This window comes from Notechis scutatus, chromosome 2 (assembly GCF_049901735.1).
Source record: "Notechis scutatus isolate UNSWTSFEM ecotype Mainland chromosome 2, rNotScu1.2, whole genome shotgun sequence".
NCBI lineage: Eukaryota > Metazoa > Chordata > Lepidosauria > Squamata > Elapidae > Notechis > Notechis scutatus.
This window is the reverse complement of record NC_142010.1, coordinates 8,945,875-8,971,654: the sequence shown is the minus strand read 5'-3', so window position 1 is coordinate 8,971,654 and position 25,780 is coordinate 8,945,875. Positions and strand designations below refer to the sequence as shown.

Sequence of the window (25,780 nt, the reverse complement as noted above, 5' to 3'; positions counted from 1 at the left end):
CAAGTACGTTTATGGCGCTACTGTGGACCTATTTTCGAAACTACCTCTAAATTTATAGAATCATAGCAACATGGGATTGGTTGTATCATGGTGACTAGAACTGGACACAATATTCTAGATCTACTGTCACCAGTACAGTGTAATGCAACTCTTATCACTGATTCTTGTCTTGACACTATGCCTCTCTTGATGCAGCCTGGGACTACGTTGGGTTTTTTCAGCAGGGGCAGCGCTATACAGCACAATACTGGCACAAGTGGTACTTAGCATACGGCCCAGGGTTACTTGGCCTGCCCTTTTGGAGATTTCTCAGAGGCAGCCATCATTTTCGGTGCACCCACATTTCCTTTACACAGTTTACAAACAGTCTACTGTAAACTGAATACTTTGTTCTAGTGACAATGACCCAGAAGCAGCCACCATTTTGATACAGAGGCAGGCATGACAAAATGGCAGCTACTTCCACAAGTCTGCCACATGACCAGGCATGAATCCCAGGCACACTCAAACTAACAGCCCACAAATACGTTCTTGCCTTCCTTCACCAACATGAGGTTCAGAGATCTTTGAAAGGTATGGAGAAAGAGGAGGCTGTGATGCCTGGTGGGATGGGAGTCAGGCCTAACAACTGTAGGGACTGAGTGGGAATAGGAAAATGCCTGTGCGGACGCAAAGGGTGGGGTAGTGGAGGCCAGGCCTCCAAGAGATTCTCACAACCCTGAGGTAGTCACTGTTCTGGATAACCACTTGAACATTTCTTTAACAGCTTCATCAGTGAGAGAAGGGGATAGGTAGTTAAGCAAAGTAATCTCACTTAACAACCACTGCAAGATGCAACCGTAACTGACAGGCTCCATTACGGTTGTATCTAGAGGACTACTTCTATTGTGACTGGGGAATTCTGGGGCTCAAAATATGGAGGACACCAAGGTAGAAGACAGAAATTCCACGTGTGGGAATTCCATAATCAATATACAAAAAACACCACCCAAAAGCCTTTTTGAGGAATTCCACTACTTTTCCAAAAATGAAATTACTGCTGATAACGAGAAACAGCTTAGCCATTTTCCATTTCCCTTTTTCTCTCCACTTACAAATCTAATTCTGAGATATGTTTTCACTTACACTCCTAATGAGAGATGAGAAATGAAATTCAAACTCATCAGCTTTCCTCAGTTGGATTTCCATGTGGGCAATAATGAACAATACATGCCAGAAGCATCATCGACAGAAAGATCTGTCTCCTCTGTGAGTCTTCTGGTATATCACCAGGTTTACATTTCTCTTGTGTCGATTTTCTGATGTCTTACCAAGTTGGAATTGTAACAGAAACGTTTCCCACAATCAGGAAATTCAAAGGGTTTCTCTCCTGTGTAAGTCCTCTGATGGTTCACCAGGAGAGAATTCTGACTGAAATTTTTCCAATAGTCAGAACATTAAATTGGTTTCTCCCCTGTATGAGTCCTCTGATGGTTCACCACATGAGAATTTTGACTGAGACTTTCCCTCCAAAGAGGATATTCAAAGGACTTTTCTATTGTGTGAGTCCTCTGATGTCTCTCCAGGCTGGAATTCTGAATGAAACTTTTCCCGCAAACACGACATTCAAAGGGTTTATCTCCTGTGTGACTCCTTTGATGTTTCACCAGGTTGGAATTCTGACTGAAACTTTTCCCACAAATAGGACATTCAAAGGGTTTTTCTCCTGTGTGAGTCCTCTGATGCCTCACCAGGAGAGAATTCTGACTGAAACTTTTCAAGCAAACAGGACATTTACAGGGTTTCTCTCCTGTGTGAGTCCTTTGATGTTTCACCAGGTTGGAATTCTGACTGAAACATTTCCCACAAATAGGACATTCAAAGGGTTTTTCTCCTCTGTGAGTCCTCTGGTGTCTTACCATGGTGGAATTCTCACTGAAACCTTTCCCACAAACAGGACATTCAAAGGGTTTCTCTCCTGTGTGAGTCCTCTGATGACTCACCAGGCTTGAATTCTGACTGAAACTTTTCCCACAAATAGGACATTCAAAGGGTTTTTCTCCTGTGTGAGTCCTCTGATGGCTCACCAGGACAGAATTGTGACTGAAACTTTTCCAACAAACAGGACATTTAAAGGGTTTCTCTCCTATGTGAGTCCTCTTATGGTTTACCAAGTCAGAATTCTTACTGAAAGCTTTCCCACAATAAGGACATGCAAACGGTTTCTGAACTGTGTGAGTCCTCTGGTGTCTTACCAGGCTGGAATTATGATTGAAACCTTTCCCACAAACAGGATATTCAAAGGGTTTCTTTCCTGAGTGAGTCCTCAGGTGTCTCATGTGGTGGGAATATCCAATGAAATATTTCTGACAATCCGGACAGTCATATGGCTTCTTCCTGCTGTGAGTCCTCAGATGTATCACCAAGTTGTCATTTTTCTTAAAAGATTTAGCACATTGGAAGCACTTGTAGGGCATCGCTTCTGGGTGGGTTCTTCAATCAAAAGGGATCTGTTCTGACAAAAGCTTTTGCCACATTCAGATAATTTGTATCTAATTTTCTCCAGATTAGATTTTTCCCGCATAATCATTTGCGATTTGAAGTCTGCATCTTCCATGATAGGCACACCTATTGAGATTTTCCACCACTGATATTCTTGAGAAGGTCAACAATATGTGTGCTCCCTTGTTTAGCGTTGCTTTGATTTAAGCCCATTTCTTCCCCCAGGGCAATGCAAGGATTACTGTCTGCCCTATGTACCTGTCCAATTAATCTTTTCCTCCCCACTCACTTCCAGATATTTTCCTCTTTTTCTGAATGGAAAAATAATCTTTCTTGACCTATTTGTGTATTGTGTCCTTGAGTTCCACATACTCTACTTTTTGCAGCACGAAATCTCGTATTGATTTCTTTCCTTTGTCTCTCACTGCTGTGGAAGGAGAAGAATTGTGTGGTTTTTCTGATGGAAATGGTGAATATTTTTATTTCTGCCTCAATCTGCTTTGCTTTTCAATATTGCTTGTTATTCTCAGTTGTTCAGTGTGGTCTTCTGGCATCATCTTTGTCTGTAAGATTCAAATGAAAGTGTGACTTTTATTGTTTATAAAAGGGTTGCAGAAAATGTGAAAAAAGTGTACATTACAATGAAAAAAGCAAACATGCCAATATGCTAGAATAATCACTTACATTAATTATGATATTTACTACTGAGTTCCAGTTCAAATATCCATTCAATCATTAAATTCACTTGTTGACTTAGGTCAATCACAAATTCTCAGACCTGCAAAGGGTTATCATCAAATACAGTTACGTGAAGAAGAAAGTACACCCTCGACCTGTATGATTTGATGTATCACGACATAGTAAAAAATAATCTCTTCCTTAGCAGTTTAAAAATAGGTAAATATAATGTCAGATGAGCAAGATGATATTTTATACCCATGTCATTCTTTTTTTACAAAAACAAAAACACCCTTACTTCTTCCATAGGTATGAAGAGGCAAAGTAGCAACCAGTGCTGCTGATCAAATGCACTTGATCAATTGATCATCAACAATTGTGACTATATCTATAAAAGCCGAAGTTGTAGGAGTTTCCTGGTCTCCAGCACTGAGGTATGAATTAGATGCCAAAGAGTAAAGACATCAGCAGGGATGTTAGAGAAGCCATCGTTGCTGCCCATCAATCTGGGAAGGGTTATATTTTCCAAACAATTTAAACTCCATCATTCTACGTTCCACGTTCACAAGTGGAAAACATTCAAGACACTTGCCAATCTTCTCAGGAGTGGCAGTGCCAGCAAATTCACCCCAGGTTCAGAACGTGCAATGCTCAGAGTAATTAGAAAAAATCCAAACATTGCATCTCAGGATCAATAGGCCTCATTTAGCACGTTAAGTGTTAAAGTTCATTACAATTAGAAAAAGACTGAACAAGTATGGTTCGTTTGGAAGGGTTGCCAGGAGAAAGCCTCTGATTTCTAAAAAGGACATGGCAGCAACACTTTGATTTGCACATTTGCATCTGAACTAATCACAAGACTTCTGAAACACTGTCCTTTGGATGAGACTGTGCTTGTTGGTTAGACATGGAAATAATAAATAATAAAAAAATCTCAGAAGAGAGCAGGGGAAGATCAGTCTGATATTTCTGCCAAGAAAAAAGCTGGTCCATAAGAGAATAACCGAGTTGAAAGGGACCTTGGAGGTCTTCTAGTCCAATCCCTGCTCAGGCAGGAGACTTTATATCATTCCTGATTAATTGCTGTCCCGTCTCTTTTTTAAACCCTTCAGTGATGAAGAACTCAGAACTTTGGGAGCAAGCTCTTCCCAAGGAATTAAGCTTAATTTGAAGGAGGATTTTTAAAATCGTCCCACCAGCAGAAAATTGCGGCCACCACTGTTAAAGCTTGGAGCACCAGTGGACTCAAAATCTGGGGAGGGAAGAAACACGTAGCAGCAGCTGATATACTTCAGCCTAGTTGCTTCTCTGCTTCCACATCCGGGAGGAAACCCAACAGCCCTACTTGCTCCCAGCCTCTCCTCCCACCTGACCTCAACTCACCTTTCAGCTGCTGCTTCCACCCTGAGAAGAGCCCAAAAACCACTCTGCACACCACCTTCTTTCCATAAGTGATCCGGAAGAAGCAGCTCCTCTCCTCCCATCCTTTCTAGCTATGCAGTACTCGATGGTTTTAACTCATTGAAGCTCAACCACAGACGACCATTGAGGGCTTTCTAGTCACTGCTAAGTGACTGCCATCTCCTGATAGGACTGTGGAAAGGGAACTTCATGAGGACAGTGGTGACACCCAAGCAGGAAAAGCCCAAAGGGAACATCAGGCCAGCCATAAAACAAACTTGCATAGGAAAAGAGATTTAATAAAAGGTATTGAAAGAAGCCCCCTAGACAAAAGCCAAGCAATTAAGAAAGCTAAGGAAACAAGAAAAGAAAACCCTTACAAACAACAGGTCATGCCAAATCAGCTAAACAAAAAGACAAAAGACACGAAATAAATTCCATAGCAGACAGGAGATTGCCACAAAACAAATATAAGAAAACATTAGGAAACTGATAATCCAATCAAACCACCCTGCAAAGTTTGCCTTCTGCACCCCATGGAGTTTACCCTCCGGCGGAAATGAAGACAACCCCTGACAGGATTTAAAACATTAAGAAATACAAACACAAGCACACACACACAAAAGGAGGAAAAAAGGTATAAAAATCAGGGTTTTTATTATACAAGGAGAGCTAGCTCCAGGAACGCAGACTTCTTGCTATCTCTCGCCTTCCTGAAAAATAAAATAAACCTGGCTTCCAAGTAGCTGTCTGAATCCTTGCACCAGAGTATTCCCAGCCGGAGAAAATCAAATCCTCAGAAGAAAGGCATTTTCCAGCCTTTCAACAATTGGCGACCATGAAGGTTTTCCAGCCAACCCTGCCACGGACCGGGCCCGCGGATCCAAACCCAGCCGGCATGGACCTTCTTTGTCCAGGGACAACATCCACGGACCCAGCCCGGAAGGCATAAGGGTAGTAAAGGGAGTCCTTGGGCTTTTCTGCTCAACAGCTGCTTGAAAGCAGGTGAGTACCGCTTCAAATTTATAATCTTACTAGGGAGGGAGTGGAAGCGTGAGTGTACCAGGTGTGTGATTGTGGGTTTTCTCTGCGGAAACAGTGGGATCTCACCTCCTCTGTGATTACCAGCTGCACCCCAGCCAGCTGCTAGCTCCAACAAGCCGTGACCGGCTGGATTTGGGAATGCAAGGGGTGATCACAGAGTGTGAGTCCTTCTGAAGGACGTAAGAAAAACCGAGTGGGCTGAGAAAGGAACTGGTGTTGGGAAATAAATAGAAAGCAGAATAAATAGTCCTGGTGCATCTCGCAAGCAAAGCCCTGTGCATTTAGAAGGGGCCCGTACCGGCTGCTGGCAAACAAAATTGGAAATAGTTTGCCTTACAAAGCAGAGCAGGTCCTTCCAGATCCCCACCTTTAAGGGAGATCTGAAAACTGATGGCGGAGTGTGAGGAGGGGCCCGTACCGGGCTGCTAGGGGGCAGACGGTCCTCCAAGATCCCCGTTTTTTAGGGGGGGTCTTAAAACTGACGGCGGAGTTTCCCTACGAGAAAGGGGCCCGTACTCCGTGTGTAGGGAAACCGGAGTCCTTTCCAGACCTTTTTTGTCTGAAAACTGAAGGCGGTAGCCCGGCTAAACCAAAGTAATCCCCACATCAGGTAGGGAATATGGGAAGTTGTAGCTCGAGGGCAGTGGAAGAGACCCCCTTGGATTACTTGAGGCTTGGGACGAAAGGTTAGTTCCTGTCCTGCCTGGAATGAATAAAAAAGATGCAAAAAGAATTTGCAAAAAAAAATGGGCTTTATTGCGAGATGACATGGGTAGACAAATTTGGCCTGATAGCGGTACTTTAGATCAGTGGTCCCCAACCTTTTTTGTACCAGGGACCGGTTTCAAGCAGAAAAATTTTGCAAGGACCGGGGAGAGAGAAGGAGGGGGCTTTTCCTGTCGCCGCAGCTATTCCGAAACACCCGTTTCACCCCACCCCCACCCCCACCCCCCGCCCGCTTCAATCCACAGTGTCCCGTTCTGCCTGCCTGCCTGCCTGCCTTAGTTTCTGGTTGTTTGGGAGCAGCTTGGCTGAGAATAATAACTATTCGCTCTTTTACTCAGCCGAAGCTGTTCCGATTCAACCATTAACGAAGGCAGGCAGGCAGGCAGAACGGAGCACTGGGTTGAATCCAGCGCGGGCGGGCGAGTGGGCGAGCGGGCGGACGGGGTGGGGGTGGGGGAGAAACGGCGCTCGGCGACAGGAAAAGCCCCCTGCTTCTTTGAAGCAGTTTCTTCCTGTGCTGGTGGAGGAGCGAGAGAGAGACTGAGAGAGCTGACCCAGAGAGAAGGACAGGCTTCGGTTGCTTCCTCCCTCCCCTTCTTTCATTTGTGTCCTTGATCCCCGATCCCAGCAGCATTCACCGAAGGTGAAGAAAGCCGCCATTTTTTAAAAAAAAAAATTCTTTGCGGCCCGGTAGAGAGTGCTCCACGGCCCGGTACCGGTCCGCGGCCCGGTGGTTGGGGACCCCTGCTTTAGATTATAAAACCCTGAAAGCACTTAGAACATGCATTAAGCCCAGCCAAATACCCTATTGGTACTGCTGGTACTACTGGTTGGTACTATTGGTACTACTGAAATTGTTAGGACCAAAAGACCTGACCGAGAAAAATAATAATAAAGAAAAGCCTGAAACCCATTTCAGGGAAGGGAATACTGAGGCACGGATTATGGCTCCCCTTTTAAGCAAGCCAGTGCCAGGCAGAAATAGGGGACAACTAGAATATGTTTTTACCCACACCCCCTTCTCTGCCTCTGACCTAGTCATCTAAAAAAAGGATACCCCAGCTTTCAGGGCTGATCCTCAAACAGTTATTAAAACCCTGAAATCTATCATAGACAGCCATAATCCATCCTGGGGTGACATGACTCAGCTGTTACAAATCTTTCTAAGGAAAGACGAACTATTAAAACTGTTTGGAAATCAAAACAAAACAGACCAAATAGCCAAACTACCAACTATCCCTGGTCAGGCAGCCCCAGCCCACATCGCATGGCCAGTACATCACCCTGACCAGGACTATAATGATACCAATCAATGGGATGAACACTAGAGCAAAAGATAATTTACTACAAGCTCTAGAGGAAATAAGAAAAAAGAAAAAAACCCTTTAAACTAGTCTGAATTTAAAAACAACAACAACAACACAAAGGGAAAAGGAAAACCCTGATGCCTTTTGGGTCCGCCTGACAGAAGCAGCTATTACATATGCCCACCTAGACCTTAGCTGCCTGAAGGACCAAAGGATTTTAGCTTCAGCCTTCGTGGATCAGTCCACCTTAGATATTAAAGAACATTTCCACCGCTTTGTCTCTAACTGGCCAACCTTAGACATAGCAGAGTTGCAGGGATTGCTAACTTTGTCTATGATCAAAGAGACAAGCTGAAAGAGGAAGAGAAAGATAGAAAGAGATGAATAGAAAGACAGGAAGACTTAAAAATGTTTGCTGTAATGAAACATGATGCCAGACAAACGCCGGGTAAAACCCCCTATAACTCAAAGAAATGCTGGCATTGCGATAAAGCAGGATAGTCGCAAGGCAAATATCAGCATTGTTATAGGTGCAGACAGGAAGGTCATTTCAGCAGGCAATGTAGGCAACACCCCTCTTGCAACTGGTATCACCCACCACCTAGGAACATGAGGCCAGCCAATAATCCAGTCCATTACACTGAGCAACAAAGTTTCAGTCACCAGGCACCACCCAGCGCTCCCTTTCCTCCAATAAATAATAACAATAGACATCAATGGGAGCAAAGAAGAGAACATGATTTACCCCTTTCTTGACTAGAGCATGACAATGAAAGCACTGAATTCATGGCTACCTTTAATGGGCTGGCTATCCCCCTAGAAGATGGCCCAGAAGGGGAACCCATTGTCACCATTCTTATAGGAGGAAAGAAATACAATTGCTTAGATGATACTGGAGCCACCTCCTCATTAATTACTGAACCACCATATAAAGCTTCAGTGGCTGAAGGGGCTCAGGATAGCATAATGGGAGTGGGGGGGGGAGAAATAATCCCTGTAAAATTTACCCACAACGTACCAGTAGAACTAGGACCTTTCACAGTAGACCATGCATTTACTATTTGCCCCCAGTCCCCACTGTCTCTACTAGGAAGGGGTCTCCTATGTAAAATGGGAGCTACCATAACATGAGGCAAACAGGGGCTGCAATTGGAAATCCCAGGAAAAGGCACACACAAGACAATCAGGCTGATAACCAGCAACACAGGGCTTCATGAAGATTTTTAAAAGCCTGCCACCCTCCTTATGGGGCTGGGATACATCAGAAGTGGGACTACTTAAAGGAGACACACCTCTCCTGGCCACAAGTGCTCCCAATTGCCCTCTTTTATATCAGAACCAGACCAAGACAAGATATAGGTATTTCCCCCTTTGAGATCCTTTTTGGTCACCCCCCCATACCCTACAAAGCCTAGATCCTCATTCCCTTTGCTTAGATAGGGGGGATAGGGTTCTCTCTTCTTATCTTACAGCCCTGCAAAAGAGACTACAGACCCTCTGGACCCAGAGTGCGCTGACACAGACCTTACCCCTGGAAGAAGCCCTGCATCCATATGAGTCAGGAGATTGGGTGTGGATCAAGCTCTTCACCAGAACCTCCCCTCTACAACCCAGGTGGAAATGACCCTACCAAGTTTTACTGACTACACACACCACCATAAAGGTTGCAGAATGAGACTCTTGGCTACATTGGACACATGCAAAGCCAGCAGTCATAGACCATAGCCAAACTCCACCACAATCAATCCCACCCATCAAACTCAAGAAAGATTGGGACACAGATCAATGGACGCTTGCAGCATTCTCCAACACCGTTGAACCACACACCACTGTGAGGAACCAAGTACAAACATTGCATTACACAAAACTGGATTCCCAGGTGCTGAGTTATAGACTATTTTTTTAATTATTATTTTTTCTCTCACCTTCTCCATTTTTTCCCTTTTTAAACCTTTTTTCATCGTATTTTTTTTAACAAAAAGGACTTTAACCATACCTTACTCATAATTTTTTGATACTTGACCTTTTACATTTTTTTTACATTGCTATTAAAAAAAAAAAGAGGGGGGAGGAAGGGAAGAAAGGAATCTAGCAATGGGGAACATGAAATGCAATATATACTATGTATTATTATCTGTAACAATTGTAACATTTGTAACACAAACAACTGCGTTCCTGGAACCAAAGCTTATCCCAAAGAAAGGAAACATATGGGAATGTTTAGCAAGAGAAATATTCAACACCACTAACTTTTGCTTAGCAGAAGGGAAATCATAATGACCTGTGGCTTCCATGTGTTGGACTAGTGAGGAAGTGTGTTCCAGCTTTTTGACTGCATTTTTGTGTTCACCCAGGCGGGTGCTTATTCTTCTATTGGTCTGTCACAGGTCATAGCATCAACTTCAATGGACCCAAAACCCTAGCCACTATAGAAAACCCTAGCCACAGAATCATCAGAGAAGCCATAGAGATTGAAAAAAGACCAGAAAGCATGAATAGAAGAGATGATTCCACCAGGCTGTCAATCATTTGGAAGCCTGCACTCACAAACAAAAAAATCTCCACACAAGCCAGGCAAACACCTGGGCACAAACAGATCCCCCCTGATACCTCCAGCTCAAACACATCCCAACCAGGCACCCAGATGAAACCCAGCTTCCTAACTAATGATAGCCGTCCATTTACCGAAGCCAAGCAGCACTAAAGGCCTCCAATAAAGTAACACAGGCTGCCAGCCAATCAGGATACAAAAAGAGCCAAAAAACAGACAGAAGATATTAGAGACACCAATCAAGCAGAACACAGCAAACTCCGAGACCAATAAACACAGACCAAGACTCCCAACCAATCAGGATGAAGAAAAAACCATTCTGGCACAGCAATAGGCTGCCCCAAATTTAAATCTGAAACCACTGTAAAAGTCTGACTCACAGACGGACACAATACAGAAGCCTGATGATGGCAGATGAGATTCTGCTGAAACGTTGCTACAACTTTAAAAGCACCACTACTATGACGTGGGAAAATACCCGAACAAAGCTGAAGGCCATACATGTAAGTACCGCGAAAACTTAAGAAAACAAATATATATATATATATATATATATATATATATATATATATATATATATATGGATCTTTGGTTATTCGGGTTTTCTCCCGCGTAAGATTGGAAGTATCTATATATATATTCTATTAGACCTTTTATGGGAAAGAAGGGGGAGTGGATTAAAGAAACTAGAGGCTTGAAAATACTTTATTTGAAGCTGAGAGGATTGTGAAAAATTCTTTCTCAAGGACACTGGAATTTGAAATACTGGAGAATGTTTTTACAGGTGTCCTTTGGGACTTCTATTATCAATTGAACATTTGAAGTTTGGCTTTGAAATTTGTGGAGAAGCCATAATAAGAGCCTTGGATAATTAAATAAAACGCAGTGTGCTCCTTTTTTAAAATTCTCTCTTAGCTGTCTTATCCCTCCCCTGCAATCCCACAGCATCTTGTAATATTTGTATATTTATATTTTATTTTATTTTATTTCTATTTTTTATTTTTATTTTTTTAAAGGGAAAGCCTTAGAATATTTTTTCTTTTTCTCATTGGGACTTTTGCCTCTTCCATTTCCATTTTTGATTCACTTTTATGGCTATTTTTTATTTTTTGAGACCTTTCAATTGGATTAAGGTGTGAAGAACCTGAAGAACCTCCTCTTTTTTATTTTTTTATTTTCAATTTTGGGCTTTTAATTTTTTACTGGTCTTTTTTTATGTTTTCCTTTTTCCCAACTGGATTATAATTGGCTACTCTACTAACTGGATTAAGAGAGCTTGAAGACCCTGAGCTACCCAAATGAGTAAGAAAATCTTACCTTCTGGCATTTCAACTTCTGCTCCTGCCTCCCCATCAACTGGAGGACGACTTTTAACAATGGCGAAGCAAGATAAAGCACAAGTGGATTTAACGATAGTTATGCAAGGAATTCAAGAACTTAAAACGAGTATTGAGCAAAGAACGGAGAGTATTGAACAAAGAATCAGGAAGACTGATGAAAAAATTGAAAATATTCAACAAATGATGGTGAAATATGATGAGAGACTCCAAAAAATTGAAGAGAAAGATAAACAAAGAGACGAGACAATTGGAAACATCGATAGTAGATTAACAATGGTTGAACAAGACAAAAGTGGGATGTTGAAGTGGGAGATGGACAGGTCAGAATTTTATCTCAGATTTCAAAATATAGAGGAAGAAAAAGGACAAGACTTGGCTGCAGTAATTATAGAAATCTTGGCTGGAGCTCTGGGAATAACAGAGGAAAAGATGATGGATGGAGTAGATGAGATATACCGAGTCTTCACAAGATATGCGATGAGGAACAATCTACCAAGAGAGGTCCATGTCAGATTTACCAAAAAAACTATTAAAACACAAATATTACAAGTGGCAAGAGAGAAGGCGTTGAAATATAAAGACAAAGAGATTGTGGTCTTAAAACAAGTACCCAGAAAAGTTAGAGAGATGAGAAGAGAATATCGATTCCTGACTAAAATGCTATTGAAAAAAGAGGTGAATTACAGATGGCTGATTCCAGAAGGATTAATGTTTACATGGCAAGAACAGAGACACAGAATTGACTCAATTGAGAAAACAGAAATATTCTACAATGAATTTTTCGAAAGAAGAGAAATAGAGACAGAGAAAGAGAGCATCTCAACCGAACTTCAAGAGGATCAAATGGGAATGGGAAAAGAAGAAGGTGCAGTAGGTGGACAAGTGGAGACCAAAGAACAACATGAAGTAAGATCTACGAGAGCTGTTAGACCTAAATACAAAATATAATCATGGAGGAAAAAAATGATTTCTATAAATATAAATGGACTTAATTCAGCTATCAAAAGAAGAATTTTTTTTCATAAATTAGAGAAGTCAAAATTTCACATAATTTGCTTACAAGAAGTACACATTAAAAAACAACATCAACAATTATTGGTACGACCAAAATTGGGGAAAATTTTTACTTCTCTGACTCATTGTAAGAAAAGAGGAGTGGTCTTGTACATTAAAGAAACTATTCCAGCAAAACTGATTTATACTGATGAAGACGGAAGAGTATTAATGGTTGAAATAGTGGATAATAATATAAAAACACTCCTGGTTGCAATCTATGCCCCGAACGATAAACAAGAAGAATTCTATTAAAAATTACATATGAAAACAATGGGACTGGACTATATTAACATAGTTATGATGAAAGATTTTAATGGAATTGTAGATAATAAACTGGACTATACAGCGACAGCATCAAGACAAAATAGAAAGACTCTCCCTAAATCCTTTTTTAAATGAATTAAATTTAAAAGATATATGGAGAGAAAGAAATGCTAAAACTCAACAATATACTTTTTATTCAAATAGACATTTATCATGGTCCAGAATAGATATGATTTGGATCTCAACAGAATTAATATCTAATGCTCCAAGAAATAAATATTGAAACAAGTACATGGGCAGACCATAATCCAATGACAATTAAATGGAAAGGACAAAAAAGAAGATCTAGATGGATATTAAATAATACTATTTTAAAGGAAAAAGACTTCACACAATGGATGGAAAAAGAATTGGCCTTCTTTTTTAGTGAAAATAAAAAAGAAGATACTTCAATACAGAATGTTTGGGACACCATGAAGGCATATGCGAGAGGATTAATAATAGACTATACAAAGAAAAAGAACATTAGGAAGAGGCAAACTATCAAAGCTCTAGAAGATGATTACAAAAACTGGAAAAAGAACTACAGAAAATGCCACAGAAAAAAGATATTAAACTTAAAATGGACATAATTAAACATAAAATGGGTCAGGTAGAGAAAGAAGAACTGGCACAAAAATTAGAAGTGCTAAACAGAACTATTTTGAAGATGCAAATAGGCCAGGTAGATGGTTAGCATATAAACTGAGAAAGGAGAAAGAATCAAGGAAAATATTACAGTTAATAGATGATCAAGGTCAAATGTGCTATGGTAATAAGGAGAAAAAGGCAATTATCTGAAACTTTTATGGACAACTATATAAACAGGAGGATCTTGATGAGGAAAAAATTAAACAGTACTTACAAAATGCTAACCTACCTAAGATACCTGAAGAGACTGAAAAAATGTTAGAAAGTAATATAACAATGATGGAACTAACTGAAGCATTCAACAGACAGAATAATGGAAAAGCACCAGGTCCAGATTGGCTTCCGGCAGAATTTTATAAAACACTACAAGAATCGTTGAGCATTCCACTGCTAGAAGTCATGAACGAAGTTATGTTAAATAAGAAAATACCTAAAACATGGTCAGAAGCTTATATTATACTTATTCCAAAAGAAGGGGCCGATCAATTACAAATTAAGAACTATAGACCTATTTCTTTATTGAATGCAGACTATAAAATCTTCGCTTCAATTTTGGCAGAAAGGCTTAAAAAATACTTAAATAATTTTATTCACTCTGATCAGAATGGATTCTTACCAAAGAGACAAATTAAAGACAACATGAGGGTAATTCTGGACACTTTGGAATATTATGAGGCGCATCCTGAAAAACAAATGGCTTTGATATTTCTAGATGCCCAAAAGGCATTTGACAATGTGAATTGGAGATTTATGTTACTATTACTGGAACAGATGGGCTTTGCCAGAAAATTTATTCAAGCAATAGAAGCCATATACTATAAGCAAACAGCAAAAGTAATGATAGAGGGAGAATTTACAGACTCTATTAATATAAGAAAAGGCACAAGACAAGGATGCCCATTATCACCTCTGCTATTTGTACTGACTTTGGAAGTGTTGAATAGAAATATTAGAGAGGACCAAAATATAAAAGGAATGAAAGTTAAAAAGAAGGAATTTAAATTGCAAGCCTTTGCGGATGACCTGGTTTTCATTCTGGAAGATCCTCTAGAGACAGCTTTAAAACTATTGGAAAAGAGAGACGTACGGTGAGATGGCGGGTTTGAAAATAAATAAAGATAAAACAAAGATTCTGACAAAGAACATGTTACTAAGACAAAGAGAAGAACTGGCAGACCTATTGAAAATTCAAGTTACGAACAAGGTTAAATATTTGGGGATACATTTGACGCCAAGATGTACTACATTGAAAGAGAATAACTATATTAAACTTAAACAGCAGATAGCATCTGATCTGAAGAAATGGGAAAACCTACAACTGTCATTGATAGGTAGAATTTCAACAATCAAGATGAATATATTACCCAGAATTTTATATTTGTTCAAAACAATACCAATTAAGCTTGGCAAAGATTATTTTGAAGACTTAAATAAAATTGTGTTGAAGTATATATGGCAAGGCAAGAAAGCGAGAATAAAATTAAAACTTTTACAAGATGCTAGAACTAGAGGATTTGGCCTTCCTAATTGGGAGTTGTACTACCAAGCTGCAAATTTGATGTTGGCCAAAGAATGGATAACATTAAGAAAGACTAGATTGTTGACACTAGAAGGACATGATTTATTACTGGGCTGGCATGCTTTTCTGTGGTATAAGGGAACTAAATCGCAGGGCTATTTTAGAAGGCATTATATACGGGAATCTTTATGGTTAAACTGGGAGAAAATTAAGAGACAATGTTATTTGAAAATCCCAGTTTGGTTATCAACTATTGAAGCTTTTTCTTATCCTATAACATACAAGAAGGAACAAACAGTTAGATATGGGGAAATATTGGATGAAAAGGGTGAACTTAAAACGATGCAAAATCTAGAAGAACAAGGTATAAAGATGAATTGGTTTTCATATGCGCAAATACATTCAAGGTATGTTAAAGATTCTAAAACAGAGGGATTCTATGATAAATTCACTGACTTAAATAAGATTTTGACAGGTACTGATGAAAAAGTGATTAAAAAATTATATGGTTATTTACTGGAAATTAAACTAGAGGAAGAACAAGTTAAAGAAACTATGATTGTTTGGGGGAAGAATTTTGGATATGGGATTGATTTAGAGAAATGGCAAAAATTGTGGTCTCAAAATTATAAAATGACAATGTCAACAGCATATAAAGAAAATCTGTATAAGATGTTTTACAGGTGGCATTTCCCCCCCGACAAGAATAGCAAGAATGTTCAAGAATAAATCTGAAAAATGCTGGAAATGTCATCAGATACCTGGCTCATATTACCATATGTGGTGGACTTGTGAGGACGCTAGAAAATATTGGACTATAATTCGCATATGGCTGGAAAAAATGACAAAGAAACATATAGATTTGAAATCAGAGATTTTTTTATTGGGAATCTTAAACCTGATACATATAATAAAAATTTGAAGTATTTGATTGTAAATGTATTAACAGCGGCTAGGATTGTATTTGCTAAAAATTGGAAGAGTGAGAAAATACCATCAGAGGAAGAAATTATTAAGAAAATATTGGAATGTGCTGAAATGAGTAGATTGACATTTGAAATTAGAGAACAAGAGGATAATCAATTTTATGAAGTTTGGGACCTTTTCTATCAATGGTTAGATAATAAAATATAATAATATAATATTTAGAAACTTAGGAAATAATGAATATATACTTTTTTTTTCTTTTCTTTTTTTGACACTATTTTTATAAAATTTTATTAAGAAAGACTTGGTATAACTTTACGATTTGTTATAAAATAAACTAAGTAAATTATAGTTATCTCGTTAAAGTATAAATTAATAAAATTATAGTCAAATGATTGTTTAATAATGATATCAGGCTATATAATTGTTGATTGATAATATGAGTTATTATTTAATATAACTACAATGGAGACTATGAAATGGATGCACAAAAAAGAGTGGTAAACCAACCGATACACTGTCTTTAAATTTATGAAGGAGGATGATGTTTTTATGTTTTGTTTTATGTGTTTTGTGTTTTGTTCGTTGTCAAAGTCAATAAAACTTTTTTTCAAAAAAAAAAAAAAGGAATGGGGTGAGGTGAATAGTGGATAGTGGACCTCATGACAAAATCATTAAATATACAAAAAATACATAGATCTTGTATAACAATTTGATTTCAATGCTGTCCAGCTATAAATTGGAGGGGTGTTAAGATATTAAACTTAGTAGCTGGAACAGTAAAATTGTAGAATGGGCAAGAACAGGCAGTTCTAAGTTGATTGGTTGGAGAGTGCTTGGTCCTGCATGAGGCAATCTATGCTATGACTGGTTGCTGTAGGTGTAAAGGGGGAGTTTCCCATTTTTCCTGCTTTTTTCCTTCTGTGTACTCTGTATCCTAACTGGATTTACCTCAGGATGTTTCTGTGTTCCTGACCATCTTGTTTGCTGTAAATATGTTAAATGTATTCATTTATATAAAACTATAAATTTACCTCAGTGTCTCTGATTTGATTTGGAAACTTGCTGCATAATTCCCTGACAGAGAACTGTCTCCATTACACCCAGACAAAAAAGCCACTTGCAGTAGATGTCATTTGCTGGAAACATCACCGGGAGGGAGATAATTGTTGTTATTTGTAGTTGGTCCATTAGCCAGAAAGATGTAAAGGATCGTGGTAAGAAAAAAAAAAATCTGCTCTGGGAGGTCCCTGTCCTCTGGGACTGATGGAGGAATTTGGGATTATGAGAGCACACAAATGAATGGCTTTGTGAGCCTGAGCTCTTCCCAAGAAGCTCCCACAGGGAGCACAGTCGCTTTTTAAAAGACCCCTCAACATGGTTTGGAAACTGCAGGTTTGTTTGGAGAAGGTTGAAGCAGATGTGGTTCCTCCTACAGATTTGGAATTAATAGACTCGATTCATGATGAACTGAACTTTCGTAAGAAGACTGGAGAATGGACCTAACCATGTCTAACTGGAAAACAATTTGGAAAATGGATCGACCAAGAGGTTTTAGGATTTGGGGGAATAAGACACAACTTTTCTCTTCATTGCTCTCAACTTAAATTTTAAGAAAAACTTTTATTAATAAGAATCAAACAAAGTTATTTCATCCCGGACAAATCAGAGAGAATGATTCTAGTGATTTATGGTAAATAAGAAGCCATTCTAAATTTGATACAAATTAAACGGAATAGTAGATTGTTAACAAGGTGCTTTGATGTTTAACTTGGTTGTTGGTTCACCTGTTAATTACAATGCCTTTATAGATCATAGATTAATGTTGAATTGGTTGTCAACAGAGGTAGAATTTTATAAATTTTGGGCCTGCTTCAGAAGGGGAGGAAACTAATATTGCTTCAATATACTTATGAATATTCTAGTGGGGAGATAATAAAAGTAAATCTGTTTTTCTCTTTTTTAATTTTTCCTTTTTATATGTTTTTCTATTATTGTTTTGATTTTGAAAAAAAATCTTTTTGTTTTTGGAGTTTGAACTGTATATTAATATTTTGAATAAAATAACCTTTTGAAAAAATCCTTTACCACAAGTACATTTATGGCGCTACTGTGGACCTATTTTCGAAACTACCTCTAAATTTATAGAATCATAGCAACATGGGATTGGTTGTATCATGGTGACTAGAACTGGACACAATATTCTAGATCTACTGTCACCAGTACAGTGTAATGCAACTCTTATCACTGATTCTTGTCTTGACACTATGCCTCTCTTGATGCAGCCTGGGACTGCATTGGTTTTTTTCGGCAGTGGCAGTGCTATACAGCACAAAACTGGCACAAGGGGTTCTTAGCATATGTCCCAGGGATACTTGGCCTGCCCTTTTGGAGATTTCTCAGAGGCAGCCATCATTTTCGGTGCACCCACAATTCCTTTACACAGTCTACAAACAGTCTACTGTAAACTGAATACTTTGTCCTAGTGACAATGACCCAGAAGCAGCCACCATTTTGATACAGAGGCAGGCATGACAAAATGGCAGCTACTTCCACAAGTCTGCCACATGACCAGGCATGAATCCCAGGCACACTCAAACTAACAGCTGCTTCCATGACAGAGTCATGAAGCCCACAAATGCGTTCTTGCTTTCCCTCACCAACATGAGGTTCAGAGTTCTTCGAGAGGCGTGGAGAAGGAGGAGGCTGTGATGCCTGGTGGGTTGGGAGTCAGGCCTAACAACTGTAGGGACCGAGTGGGAATAGGAAAATGCCTGTGGGGACCCAAAGGGTGGGGTAGTGGAGGCTAGGCCTCCAAGAGATTCCCACAACCCTGAGGTGGTCACTGTTCTGCTTAATGACTTGAACATTTGTTTAAAAGCTTCCTCAGGGAGAGAAGGGGATAGGTAGTTAAGCAAAGTAATCTCACTTAACAACCACTGCAAGATGCAACCGTAACTGACAGGCCCCATTACAGTTGTATCTAGAGGACTACTTCTATAGTGACTGGGGAATTCTGGGGCTCAAAATATGGAGGACACCAAGGTAGAAGACAGAAATTCCACGTCTGGGAATTCCATAATCAATATACAAAAAACACCACCCAAAAGCCTTTTTGAGGAATTCCACTACTTTTGCAAAAATGAAATTGCTGCTGATAACAAGAAACAGATTAGCCATTCTCCATTTTCCTTTTTCTCTCCACTTAAAAATCTAATTCTGAGATATGTTTTCACTTACACTCCTAATGAGAGGTGAGAAATGAAATTCAAACTCATCAACTTTCCTCAGTTGGATTTCCATGTGGGCAATAATGAACAATACATGCCAGAAGCATCATCCACAGAAAGATCTGTCTCCTCTGTGAGTCTTCCGGTATATCACCAGGTTCACATTTCTCTTGTGTCGATTCTCTGATGTCTTACCAAGTTGGAATTGTAACAGAAACGTTTCCCACAATCAGGAAATTCAAAGGGTTTCTCTCCTGTGTAAGTCCTCTGATGGTTCACCAGGAGAGAATTCTGACTGAAATTTTTCCAATAGTCAGAACATTAAATTGGTTTCTCCCCTGTATGAGTCCTCTGATGGTTCACCACATGAGAATTTTGACTGAGACTTTCCCTCCAAAGAGGATATTCAAAGGACTTTTCTATTGTGTGAGTCCTCTGATGTCTCTCCAGGCTGGAATTCTGAATGAAACTTTTCCCGCAAACAGGACATTCAAAGGGTTTCTCTCCTGGGTGAGTCCTTTGATGTTTCACCAGGTTGGAATTCTGACTGAAACTTTTCCCACAAATAGGACATTCAAAGGGTTTCTCTCCTGTGTGAGTCCTCTGATGACTCACCAGGTTGGAATTCTGACTGAAACTTTCCCACAAACAGGACATTCAAAGGGTTTTTCTCCTGTGTGAGTCCTCTGATGCTCACCAGGTTGGAATTCTGACTGAAACTTTTCCCACAAACAGGACATTCAAAGGGTTTCTCTCCTGTGTGAGTCCTCTGATGTTTCACCAGGCTGGAATTCTGACTGAAACGTTTCCCACAAACAGGACATTCAAAGGGTTTCTCTCCTGTGTGAGTCCTCTGATGACTCACCAGGTTGGAATTCTGACTGAAACTTTTCCCACAAATAGGACATTCAAAGGGTTTTCTCCTGTGTGAGTCCTCTGATGGCTCACCAGGTTGGAATTCTGACTGAAACTTTTCCTGCAAATAGGACATTCAAAGGGTTTCTTCCTGTGTGAGTCCTCTGATGCTCACCACTAGAATTCTGACTGAAATTTTCCTACAAATAGGACATTCAAAGGGTTTCTCTCCTGTGTGAGTCCTCTGATGCTCACCAGAGAGAATTCTGACTGAAACTTTCCCACAAAGGGACATTCAAAGGTTTTCTCCTGTGTGAATCCTCTGATGTCTCACCAGGTTGGAATTCTGACTGAAACGTTTCCCACAAACAGGACATTCAAAGGGTTTCTCTCCTGTGTGAGTCCTCTGATGTTTCACCAGGTTAGAATTCTGACTGAAACTTTTCCCACAAATAGGACATTCAAAGGGTTTTTCTCCTGTGTGAGTCCTCTGATGGCTCACCAGGTTAGAATTCTGACTGAAACTTTTCCCACAAACAGGACATTTAAAGGGTTTCTCTCCTGTGTGAGTCCTTTGATGTTTCACCAGGTTGGAATTCTGACTGAAACTTTTCCCACAAATAGGACATTCAAAGGGTTTTTCTCCTGTGTGAGTCCTCTGATGCCTCACCAGGTTGGAATTCTGACTGAAACTTTTCCCACACACAGGGCATTTAAAGGGTTTCTCTCCTGTGTGAATCCTTTGATGTTTCACCAGGTTGGGATTCTGACTGAAACTTTTCCCACAAATAGGACATTCAAAGGGTTTTTCTCCTGTGTGAGTCCTCTGATGCCTCACCAGGAGAGAATTCTGACTGAAACTTTTCCCGCAAACAGGACATTTAAAGGGTTTCTCTCCTGTGTGAGTCCTTTGATGTTTCACCAGGTTGGAATTCTGACTGAAACTTCTCCCACAAAGAGGACATTCAAAGGGTTTTTCTCCTCTGTGAATCCTCTGGTGTCTTACCAGGGTGGAATTCTGACTGAAACGTTTCCCACAAATAGGACATTCAAAGGGTTTTTCTCCTGTGTGAGTCCTCTGATGACTCACCAGGTTGGAATTCTGACTGAAACTTTTCCCACAAATAGGACATTCAAAGGGTTTTTCTCCTGTGTGAGTCCTCTGATGGCTCACCAGGACAGAATTGTGACTGAAACTTTTCCAACAAACAGGACATTTAAAGGGTTTCTCTCCTATGTGAGTCCTCTTATGGTTCACCAAGTCAGAATTCTTACTGAAAGCTTTGCCACAATAAGGACATGCAAACAGTTTCTGAACTGTGTGAGTCCTCTGGTGTCTTACCAGGCTGGAATTCTGACTGAAACCTTTCCCACAAACAGGACATTCAAATGGTTTCTCTGTGTGAGTCCTCTGATGTGTTACCAGGCTGGAATTCTGACTGAAATGTTTCCCACAAACAGGATATTCAAAGGGTTTCTTTCCTGAGTGAGTCCTCAGGTGTCTCACGTGGTGGGAATATCCAATGAAATATTTCTGACAATCCGGACAGTCATATGGCTTCTTCCTGCTGTGAGTCCTCAGATGTATCTTCAAGTTGTCATTTTTCTTAAAAGATTTAGCACATTGGAAGCACTTGTAGGGCATCTCTTCTGGGTGGGTTCTTCAATCAAAAGGGATCTGTTCTGACAAAAGCTTTTGCCACATTCAGATAATTTGTATCTAATTTTCTCCAGATTAGATTTTTCCCCGCATAATCATTTGCGATTTGAAGTCTGCATCTTCCATGATAGGCACACCTATTGAGATTTTCCACCACTGACATTCTTGAGAAGGTCAACAATATGTGTGCTCCCTTGTTTAGTGGTGCTTTGATTTAAGCCCATTTCTTCCCCCAGGGCAATGCAAGGATTACTGTCTGTCCTATGTACCTGTCCAATTAATCTTTTCCTCCCCACTCACTTCCAGATATTTTCCTCTTTTTCTGAATGGAAAAATAATCTTTCTTGACCTATTTGTGTATTGTGTCCTTGAGTTCCACATACTCTACTTTTTGCAGCACGAAATCTCGTATTGATTTTCTTTCCTTTGTCTCTCACTGCTGTGGAAGGAGAAGAATTGTGTGGTTTTTCTGATGGAAATGGAGAATATTTTTATTTCTTCCTCAATCTGCTTTGCTTTTCAATATTGCTTGTTATTCTCAGTTGTTCAGTGTGGTCTTCTGGCATCATCTTTGTCTGTAAGATTCAAATGAAAATGTGACTTTTATTGTTTATAAAAGGGTTGCAGAAGATGTGAAAAAAGTGTACATTACAATGAAAAAGCAAACATGCCAATATGCTAGAATAATCACTTACATTAATTATGATATTTACTACTGAGTTCCAGTTCAAATATCCATTCAATCATTAAATTCACTTGTTGACTTAGGTCAATCACAAATTCTCAGACCTGCAAAGGGTTATCATCAAATACAGTTACGTGAAGAAGAAAGTACACCCTCGACCTGTATGATTTGATGTATCACGACATAGTAAAAATAATCTCTTCCTTAGCAGTTTAAAAATAGGTAAATATAATGTCAGATGAGCAACAACAGATGATATTTTATACCCATGTCATTCTTTTTTTACAAAAACAAAAACACCCTTACTTCTTCCATAGGTATGAAGAGGCAAAGTAGCAACCCGTGCTGCTGATCAAATGCACTTGATCAATTGATCATCAACAATTGTGACTATATCTATAAAAGCCGAAGTTGTAGGAGTTTCCTGGTCTCCAGCACTGAGGTGTGAATTAGATGCCAAAGAGTAAAGACATCAGCAGGGATCTTAGAGAAGCAATTGTTGCTGCCCATCAATCTGGGAAGGGTTATATTTTCCAAACAATTTAAACTCCATCATTCTACGTTCCACGTTCACAAATGGAAAACATTCAAGACACTTGCCAATCTTCTCAGGAGTGGCAGTGCCAGCAAATTCACCACAGGTTCAGAACGTGCAATGCTCAGAGTAATTAGAAAAGATCCAAACATTGCATCTCAGGATCAACAGGCCTCATTTAGCACGTTAAGTGTTAAAGTTCATGACAATTAGAAAAAGACTGAACAAGTATGGTTCGTTTGGAAGGACTGCCAGGAGAAAGCCTCTGATTTCTAAAAAGGACATGGCAGCAACACTTTGATTTGCACATTTGCATCTGAACTAATCACAAGACTTCTGAAACACTGTCCTTTGGATGAGACCAAAGTGCAGGTGTTTGGCCATAAAGCAGAGTGCCATTTTGATGAAAATCAAACCAAAAGATATCAATACAAAGATCTCATAGCAACCGTCAAGCAGAGTGATGAAGGGGTGATGATTTGGAGTTGTTTTGCAGCCACAGGACCTGGCTACTTCAAATTTGGCAAATTTAAGACTTGTGGACTTCAACTCCCAGAATTCCTGAGCTAACATGACTTGAGGAGGAATTCTGGGAGTTGAAGTCCATAAATCCTAAAGCTGTCAAGTTTGAAGACCCTTGCTCTGTACTATAGTATCCAGAATCAGAATAGATCTGGAAGGGACCCTAAATGTCTTCTACTACAACCCTCTGCTCAAGCAGGAGATTCTATATTATTTCAGACAAGTGACTATCCAGTGTCTTCTTCAAAACGTCCAGTGATGATGCACCCACAGGGCCTGAAGGCCAGCTGTTCTACAGGTTCATGTCCTCACTGTTAGGAAGTTTCTCCTTAATTCCAGGTTCCTTCTTTCCTTGATTAGTTTCCATCCATTGTGTCTTGCCCTGCCTTCAGGTGCTTTGGAAAATAAGCTGACCCGCCTCCTTTGTGGCACTTTCTCAAACACTGGACTACTGCTATCATGTCCCCTCTAGTCCCTCTTTTCTGTAAACTAGCAAAACCCAAATCCTACAACTGTTCTTCAGGATTTAGTCTCCAGGCCTTTAATCAACTTATTGCTCTTCTTTGTACTTTTTCTAAAGTCTCAACATTTTTTTTGTAATTTGATGACCAAAACTGGATGCAGTATTCCAGATATGGACTTACTAAGGCTTTATAAAGCGGTGCTAATACTTCACATGATTTTGATTCTAGAGTCAAATGTGAGACCACCTGTCCAATAGCAGTTTCTCACACATGGCTTCTCTGTTTTGCCTTTCTTTTTGCAAAATACATCATGACAAGATGTAATATGTTCATATGTTGTTGATCATCTGAGGGTATAATTATCTACATCCCAAAAAGTTCTCCATAGTTGTTTTTTTTACGAAGTACTAGGTTAAGCACAGTTGAACTTGGTTAGTACACAAATGGGGCACCAATAGGAAATACTGTGCTTGTTGGTTAGACATGGAAATAATAATAATTAAAAAATCTCAGAAGAGAGCAGGGGAAGATCAGTCTGATATTGTTGCCAAGAAAACAGCAGGTCCATAAGAGAATAACCGAGTTGAAAGGGACCTTGGAGGTCTTCTAATCCAATCCCTGCTCAGGCAGGAGACTTTATATCATTCCTGATTAATTGCTCTCCCGTCTCCTCTTTAAACCCTTCAATGATGAAGAACACACAACTTTTGGGGGCAAGCTCTTCCCAAGGAATTAAACTTAATTTGAAGGAGGATTTTTAAAATCTTCCCACCAGCAGAAAATTGCAGCCACCACTGTTAAAGCTTGGAGCACCAGTGGACTCAAAATCTGGGGAGGGAAGGAACACGTAGCAGCAGCTGATATGCTTCAGCCTAGTTGCTTCTCTGCTTCCACATCCCGGAGAAAACCCAACAGCCCTACTTGCTCCCAGCCTCTCCTCCCACCTGACCTCAACTCACCTTTCAGCTGCTGCTTCCACCCTGAGAAGAGCCCAAAAACCACTCTGCACACCACCTTCTTTCCATGAGTGATCCGGAAGAAGCAGCTCCTCTCCTCCCATCCTTTCTAGCTATGCAGTACTCGATGGTTTTAACTCATTGAAGCTCAACCACAGACGACCATTAAGGGCTTTCTAGTCACTGCTAAGTGACTGCCATCTCCTGATAGGACACAAAACAACACGCTTGTCTGTCTCTAACATGTTTGTAAGATGTTTTCACTGATCAAATGCTATCAAATCATTTTTGAGTTCTAGCAATCTATCTTTGCAACTGATCCATGTGCAATAGTGAAATGTGACACTAAAGTAGGTTGTGAAGATTAGCTATAAGCTGAGCCCTCAATGTTTATGAAGTTCTTAGAGAATTTCATAGAGTTGGAAGAGACCAACTCCCCAAGCAGAAGACCCTATTCTGTTCCAGACAAGTGGATGTCCAATCTCCTCTTCAAAAACCCCATTGATGGAGCACCCACAACTTCTAGAGGCAAAGCATTTCCACTGATTGTTCTCTGAAAGGAAAATTCTCCTTGATTCTAGGTTGGATGTCTGACAAGTCTTCCTCTTTGTGCTGCTCTGAGGGGCATTGGACAATAGGCTTTTTCTGTTTCAGCCCCTCAAATATTGAAAGACTGCTATGATGAAACCCCAGTCATTCTCTATGTTAGGCTAGATATATCCAGTTCCTGCAATAGTTCATTGTAGAACTACTTTGGAGTAGACATGAAGAAATTACAAAAAAGAGGGTATTTTCTAAGTCAAAAGGAGAAAATAGAACAATTGTTAAAAATATATGGAAAGTTGTGAAAGTGTGCAAACTGCCATGACACTAGATTGTCAAACCATCA

The 25,780-nt window shown here is 39.9% G+C and overlaps 1 pseudogene across 1 annotated transcript; it reads right to left on the bottom strand.

The window, feature by feature from the left end:
- Window positions 1-535: 535 nt before the first annotated feature.
- On the bottom strand, window positions 536-24,989 carry LOC148131710 (uncharacterized; annotated as a pseudogene). Its single transcript, XR_015747377.1, has 4 exons — window positions 24,895-24,989; window positions 20,368-22,304; window positions 19,377-20,204; window positions 536-2,554 (listed from the first exon to the last, which is right to left on the bottom strand). The product of XR_015747377.1 is annotated as an uncharacterized LOC148131710 (transcript).
- Between the last annotated feature and the right edge of the window lie 791 nt (window positions 24,990-25,780).